The sequence below is a fragment of the Notamacropus eugenii genome, chromosome 5 (assembly GCF_028372415.1).
Source record: "Notamacropus eugenii isolate mMacEug1 chromosome 5, mMacEug1.pri_v2, whole genome shotgun sequence".
In the NCBI taxonomy this organism is placed as follows: domain Eukaryota; kingdom Metazoa; phylum Chordata; class Mammalia; order Diprotodontia; family Macropodidae; genus Notamacropus; species Notamacropus eugenii.
This window is the reverse complement of record NC_092876.1, coordinates 133,430,240-133,438,724: the sequence shown is the minus strand read 5'-3', so window position 1 is coordinate 133,438,724 and position 8,485 is coordinate 133,430,240.

The window sequence follows — 8,485 nt, the reverse complement described above, 5'->3', positions numbered from 1 at the left end:
ACTGCCAAGCATTCAAACCACGCTTCAGAGAGAGCAACTCCGATGGGCTGGCCATGTTGTTTGAATGCAAGATGTACACTTGCCAAAACGACTATTTTATGGAGTACTTGCATGGAGCAGGTGATCACATGGTGGTCAGAAGAAGCAATACAAAGACATTCTCAAGGTCCCCCTCAAGAACTTTGGTTTTGATTGTGCAACATGGAAGACACTGACACAGGACCACTCAGCATGGCATGTCCACATCAGAAAAGGTACTGTGCTCTGTGAGCAAAGCAGAATTGAGACAGCACAAAGGAAACAAAGGATGAGCAAATTTGGAGTAACCACTCCAAATGTTCACATGGACTATTTGTGCCCAATCTGTGGTAGAGCATGCTGAGCTTGTATTGATCTAATCAGCTACACTCATACACACTGAAACTTTACTTTATTGTGGTGATGTCATTTTAGTCCTCTTCAAGAACCAACCAATTCTTTGCCACCACAAAAAGAGGTGCTATAAATATTTTTGGACATATAGATCCTTTCCTTTTTAAAAAAAAATCTCTTTGGATACAGACCCTAGTAGTGGTATTGCTGGGTGAAAGGGTATGCACAATTTTATAGCCCTTTGGGCACAGTTCCAAATTGCTTTCCAAAATGGGGCATGGTGGAAAAGTCTGAGAAGTTCCACCTCCCTTATGAATTCACTCTCCCATTCTCCACAATTCTACCAACAAGCACAAGTGTCCCAACTTTCCCACATCCCTTCCAACATTTCTCAATTTCCTTTTATGTCATATTAGCCAATCTGATAAGTATAAAGTGGTACCTCAGATTTGTTTTAATTTACATTTCTCTCACCAATAGGGATTTGGAGGTTTTTTCATATGGCTATAGATCGCTTTGATTACTTCTTCTGAAAACTACCTTTTCATATCCTTTGACCATTTATCGGGCTTGTATTCTTCTAAATTTGACTCATTTCTGACAGTACAATAGTATTCCTTCAAATTTTAATAACTCAACTTATGCAGCTATTCCACAATTTTATGGACACCCCCTCAGATTCCCATTCTTTGCTAACTCAAAAAAAGCTATAATTATTTTGTACATCCTTACTTGGTTTTGCCTGGGACTAGCCTCTTCCTTAATTTATCTTCTAATTTTACCTTCTCCCTCTTTCCCTTTCCTTACTATTTCCTTGGAGAGTTAATGTTTTTCTGTACCTAATTCTGTGCGTGTGTGTGTGTGTGTGTGTGTGTGTGTGTGTGTGTGTGTGTGTATTCTTCCCCGACTTTGACCAGTTCAGATAAGGGTGGGATTCAAGTTTTAGCTTCCCCTCCACTTCTTCCCTTCGCATAGAAATCTTTTTTCCCACCTTAAATATGTAAGATAATTTCCCCTAACTTTTCTTTCCCTTCCAACTTTAGTGCATTCCTTTTCCCCTCTTTTCTATTCTTCTCTTAAGATCAAGATGTAACAGCACCACTCCTTTTATGACCCCTGATGACTATAGGGTTGAAAAGGAACACATGAATTGTGTCCCCATATCTGGACATAAGGAGTTTTTCTGGTCTTCAGAAACGTGACACTGTATTATTGTCAAAATATTTGTGGCTCTCATTGCTACAGCCTTATTTGGACGATGTTCCTCAACAAAATTTTGATATTCACACTGCAAATTTTAGTTTGTCCTGCAAGACAAATTTGGCGAAAAATTCTTCCTCATCCAGCAAAGCATAGGAAAACCAGGTTACTCCTAAACTGAGGTTCTACTGTCTTGTGGTTTTCCCTTCTATCTCCAATTGGACCATGACATTAGGGAGATGACATGACTTGTAAGTGAATTGGATTTGAGGGAGGTAGGGTGTGCTAAGTCACCAGCCTCACTTTCTCCTCCAGAGCCATCTGGGTACAGTGGCCAGACATAGATCAGGAAAACTGGAGATGGCTCAGGATGCAGTGGGAGACCTTGGCCTTTTTAAGCAAAGGTCTTTTCAGGTTCTCATTATGAGTGAAACAATGCCCATTCAGGGAATAGGACTCTTTAAGAAGTGAGTCAAGGGATGGCCCCTTTAATAAAAAACGTATGATTCATTTCGTATATATTATGGTTCAGTCAATCTGTCTTTACTCTTCTCATGCATTCCCATAGTACCTACTATGTGCCAGGTGCTGTAGTAAGCACTTTACAATTATTATCTCACTTGATTGTCACAGCAGCCCTGGTAACAATAACATAATGATTATAAAGCCAATGATGGATACCAGCAATAGCAAGAACTGCAGTTAGTGTTTCTTTATGTAGGCTTCAAATTTGCAACATCTTGTTCTGCTTTTCTGGCTTTCCTTAGATAACAAACCTATCATGGGACTGAAAGTGTGTTTGCTTCGATTTTCCATATCAGGACTCAGCAGCAGAATCCTGTTGACTTAGCCCCAGTTCCACCACTGTTCAATTGCAATTTCAAATTTCATCTCCCTTCCTCCAAGCCCAGCCTGCTCTGCACCAAGGTGCTTAACTGCCTAGATCAAAAACTGAACTCAAAGGACACCAGGTCAGGCTCCCTCAATTTGCAGATGTGAAAATTGAGGCCCATGGAGGACAAAGGGACTCCCAAAGATCCCACAGGCAGTAAGTCTCAGAGTCAGGATGTGAACACAGGTCCTTTCTCTCCCTGATGGAATGAAATCTCTCTTCCTTTCTGACTGAGAAGGTGCCTAGAAGATTATTTGTTATTGAGCAGAAGCCAAGGTGAGTCCAGAGTCCTCCAAAGGAGTTCCCTGTCTACTCTCTGGGGAGGCGGGGAGCCCTTTTGTTGTAAGGGGCTTTGTTGGAAAGGGCTAGTATTCATTTTCATGCCTCAGAAACTTAAGAGCAGCTGGGTCAGTTGTTAAACATCTCCTCTGACCACAAGGTCAAATGGTATGGGAACCTGTACTCTTGAGGTCACATGTGGTTGTGTGCTTTGACTGAGATCAAGTTTTGTGGAACAAGTTCTTTTATTAAGGGGATTTATTCTGGGAAGTTTGGATTCAGTCAAAGGGCCATACTTGAGGACCTAGAGCACTACATGTAGCCTCAAGGCTGCAGGCTCTCCACCCCAGGAAGAAGCAGACTAAATGAGAAGGGGAAGCTTGGGAGGCAGCCTGGCACACTGGACAGAGGACCCGTCTTTGATCCAAGAGTCCTGGGCTCATGTGTTAGCAGTACTACTTAGGGCAGTATGTGACCTTAGGGAAATACTTTCTCCCTCTATGCCTCACTTTCCTTAAGTGGCAAATGATTGGCACATGAAAATGACCTGCATCTCTGTGGGAAATGATGCTGTGGTAGTTCTGTTGACAACTCTCTGTGACTCCATTTGGGGTTCTCTTGACAAAGATGCTGGAGTGGTTTGCCACTTCTTCCTCCAGCTTATTTTATAGAGGAGGAAACTGAGGCAAACAAGGTTAAGTGACACATAGCTATTAAATGTCTCAGGCCAGATTTGAACTCAAGATAAGCATTCCTGACTCCAAGCCCAGCATTCTATCCACATTACCACCTAGTTACACCAGTTGGCACATAGAGGTGAATAAAGGGTTGGTGTCTTCTTTCTTTGTTTTCCTTCCACGAAGGGAGCCATGTGGTGCAGTGGATGGAATGCTGGGCCTGGAACTGCCATTGTGGAAATTCAAATCTAGCTGTGTGGTGACAGCAATAATAATGATGATAGTACTTTAGTTTCCAGGATGTTCAGTTGTGAGGATCAAATAAGATAATGATCATAGTGCACATAAACACATTGACTGATACATAACAACTACTTTATAAATGTTTGTTTCCTTCTCTCCCTTCTTCCTTCCCTTCTTCCTAATTCTACATCTCAGTCAGAGTGACTTGGGAAACACATGGTTATGTAGTCCACAACATTGTGGTATGTATCTACAACATGTTAGGTGATTGCTTTAGAGCAAAAGGTATAAGGAGAATAATAAAACTTCTGAGCCTCAAAGACTTTGCTTTGATCTTCGTAGTAGGATGAAGTGAGTATACAAAGCTGAAATAGAATCATAATAAAATAGAATAAAATAATAATTAATAAACAATATAGAAAAATGGAAATAAAAAATAAAACATCAGTGAGCTAAAATTATCTGCCTAGCTAGTCTGACTTCCAAAGGAGCTTTAGACACTGGACCCAAAAACTCTAGCAGCTAAAACACTTCTCTCTTTATGAAAGAACTCAGTTGCACTGCCATACAAAATAACTCATGAAATTATGTTTCTTACTATCTTTGCGTCCACAGTAAAATAAAATTTACTCTACTGGTTCATTGGTTGCCTTTTCTTTGGCAACCTATGATCTTTCTTTCCTTTTATCTTCAGCTTGTTTCTTCTAGTTTTTTTTAAGTGCAAAGTTCAATTTCTCTAATACTATATCCCTACATTTATCATTGGACCAGAGTATTACCTTGAGAGTACTAATAGTTAAGTTACCTTTCATAGGTGGTCCTAAAGCTATTCAACCTGTAGTACTCTTTGCTTCCTTATCTTCCACTTTGCAGAGGCTGTACAGGGGGCTCCACAGAGAGGAGTATTTTGCATCTGCCTGAGTTTCCTCCATTGTCTCGGGCAAAGAATTCATCCCTCAGTGCCCAAACCACTGGTGATAATCTTCTCTGCACTTAGTCTGGTCCTCAGACAACCATCTCAGTCTGTTGCTAGGCTTGAACTAGAAACCTTTTAAACATGGTAGAACTTGTAAGACCTGGAATAGCCTTTGAGAAGTACGGTCATAATCATAGGACAAGGAGGCACAGAAATAGGCTTGGTGAAAGATTCTCCTTCTACAGAGCCAAAATGAGTCCTTATGTAGCTTCCTCCCTTTGGATAATTTGTGTTTAAGTATTAATAATTTGTTTTATACTTTTGCACTTGAAAAATATGAGCAAAAATGAGCATTTTCATATATAAAGGAGAACAAGAGGGGGAAAAAGGATTGTCCATGAAATCACAAACTGTAATTTTGTATATCTTAAGGGTTTTTAAGTATAACAGTGACTCCCAAAGACCAATTATGCCATGTTTCTGTTTCTTTGCATCTGACAAAATTTGCTTCATTTTTCTCTAGATTAAATTGTATATTCTTTGATTTCATCTTCTGGTGCAATTCTTTACTTTTTATATTTCAACTTAAGCATTTATTCTTTTGATTTGTGGTTTATTTTGTTGGTATGTAGTTGAACAAAATTATTTCTATTAATTCCTTTTTTTCTTTTCATTTCTTATAAATTTTCTTTTTTGATTTTGATAGTGGTAAATTAGTTTTTCTCTGAGGAAGGTGATTCATGGAAGACCCCCTACTCCATTCCAATCAGTATCAATCATTGTGATATGATTATAAGTTCTATATATTTGACCCCAGAGCTGTGAGCTGCTGATAGTAAGATTACTTGCATAATTAAGGGAAGCTGGTTGGAGGTCCTCCACCCTTTGTTTCTTCTTGTCATGGTGTTCAAGCCCAGTGTGGCAGACATGATCCAACTCCGTGGAAAGTCCCCAAAAGTAATTTTTACCTCCTGACCATTCTCTCTTGTCCAACAGGAGCAGGTGCCCATCTTATGATCATCTTATGACCACCTAGTCAGTGGAGATATTCCTTGCTTTGCCCAATTCATGACTCTGCTAATACACCATTTTGCTTAGCTTAGGTAAGGTTAACATCGTATGTTAACCAATGAAATTATTCTAGATCTGTTATAACTGTGCTTGAATGTTTATATATCAAATCCTATAAGAATAAGGCCGTGAAAAGAAGGAGTGGCTCAGATTGTGAGAGTGATCTCAGGTCCACTTCATTACAGGGAACCATGGAACCTTTAATAAAATGCCATTGGTGCAGAGTTCTGCCTAAGTTTCTCTTTTTGTTGGGATAATAATTTTTATCCTCACAGCTCTCTGTTTAAAAAAGAAACTATCTTCTAATTTATACATTTTCCTCTAAGGGCTGATTGGGCAGCCTCTCCAAAGTTTATTGTCTCATTTTTATCATTTTCTTCGAATAAATTCTGCTCCTTTTATAATTTGTTATTTGACTCAACAGTTCTTTTGGATTAAATTTCTTCATAAAAAAGTTTGAATTCTTTCTTCAAAGGACTCGTAAATTGTCATTTTATTACATGTTTATGCTTAAAAGTTTTATTTTTCTGCATTTAAGTGTGGAATCTTATGCCCTAGCACATATTTAATTTCTGAAAAGATGGTTTTTCTAGCTATGGCATATGGAACCTCCAATATATTCTAACTTGCGTAAGCAATCCCAGGAGATACAATATATCTCCCATTCCGTAAATCTATTCAAGCTGTTAACTTCCATTCTTTGGTTACCATAAAATCTTTGGTTGGATGAGTGAATAAAATGAAACCTAAACCACGAGCACCCCCAAGATATACCAAGGCATCACTTTGAGATTTAGAAAAGCTCCTACTCCAGTATTTCTAGAAAAGCCCCAGCCAATAGTGTTACCCACAGAAAAGAGACCTACAGTCCACATTCATAAATCAACTCTCATGCATTTACTAGGCATGTAAGGACTAGATCTGTGCTCAGTTACTCAGCGTAGAAGAGCAAAAGGAGGAAATGCAGTGCCCAGCCTCAAAGCACATCTACTCTGCTCAGTGATACTGATAAGAAAGGTAGAAATCAAGCCAAATCAAGAAGCATTTGCTAAGAAACTACTGTGTGCCAGCCAATGTGGTAAGCACAGGAGTTACCATGAAAAGCAAAAATACAGTCTCTGTTTTCAAGAAGCTCACATAACCCTCTATGTAAACAAAATATATGAAGGATTAATTAGAGTTACCATTATGATGAAAAATTCTGGAAGGGAGATGAGGAAAGGCTTCTTCTAAAGGGGAGGTTTTAACTGAGATCTCCAGGAAGTGAGGATCTAGAGATGAAGAGGAAGAATTCCAGAGCCACCGAAAATGCTCTGTGTTGGTAAGTAGAGTGCATCATTTGAGGAATAGCTAGGAAACCAGTGGTACTGATGGGGTGTTCGGCCTGCCCCTGCACTCTGGGAGTCTTTGGGGGATTTCAGAGTTTCATCCATCCCATTCCCCTTCCCAAACCTCATCAGGGCTGGGTGACAGAATACTTGTGGTGAAGGAGGTGTAAGAATACTACAAAAGTGGGTGAGGGTTGGGTTCTGAAGGGCTTTCAACACTGGAGGGTTTTTGATATGATCCTAGAGCTAACAGGAAGCCACTGTGTGTTATGGAAATTGTGTTTGACAGGGTCCCTCCTGAAATATAGGAAGGTCATTTTGACAGATGAATGGAGGATGAACTTACTGAATTTATATCTAAAAAATCATTTCTGTGGCTATTTCTTCAGAAAGAAAATGATTTAATAGCAGGGCAAGCAAGTTACCTTTAAATCAGGTTAAATAATCCCTCAGTGATTAGTGACCATTCAACAAGTTTACAGAACTCATTTTATAACAGAAAAAAGGACCTATATTCACGAGGCTGATTCATTAGCTTTGCAGAGAAGTAGGTAGAATTGCCAAATTTTACTGCTGTGCCTATCAGGGGTATAATGGAGGTAACTAGGGATAGGATATCTGCTAGATTCAATATTTCATAGGTCCAGAACTCATGTCTATCATTCCTTAAATTTTAAAAAATAAATTATTTCATTCTAAACTTAAGAAATAAAGCAATCATTTCCACATCAATATGGTATAGAAAAAGAGAGGATTGTACCTGAAATCATAGATTCATCATATACGTCTTCCTATTCCTTTCTAATATAAAACAAAGTTATCCTATAAGTTTCTTTTTTTTCTTCTCCTCACACCCTGCCCCACCACACTTCAAGAGAGCTAACATTACACTCAAATCTGTGTCAGTTCTTTTTTCTGGATACAAACAGCATCTTCCTTCAAAGGATCTTTGTGGTTACTTTAGGTATTTATAAATGTTGGAATTACTTGTTCACTCAATTGTTTTTAAAACAATACTGCTGTTACTCTGTACAGTGTTCTCTTGGTTCTGCTTATTTGGCATTTCATTATTTCATGGAGGACTTTCCATGCTTTTGTAAAGTCATCAAGCTCATCATTTCTTCTAGAAGACTAAAATTCCATCATGAATATATACCACAATTTGTTTAGCCATTCCTCAATTGACAGGCATCCCTGCAATTATCAGGTTTTTGCCACCACAAAGAGAGTTGCTATAAGTATTTTAGAACATACAGGTTCTTTTTCTTTTTTCCTAATCATCTTAGGAAACAGACCTAACAGTGGCATAGCTGGGTCAAAAGGTATACTCAGCTTAATAACTCCTTTAGCATAATACCAAATCCCTCTGCAAAATGTTTGGATCTCCTTACAAATCCACTAGCAAAAAATTAAGGTCCCAATTTTTCTCTGTCATTTTCAACATTTGTCACTTTCTCCTTCTATCATTTTAACAAATCTGATTTCTCTCTGATTTTTATACAATCTG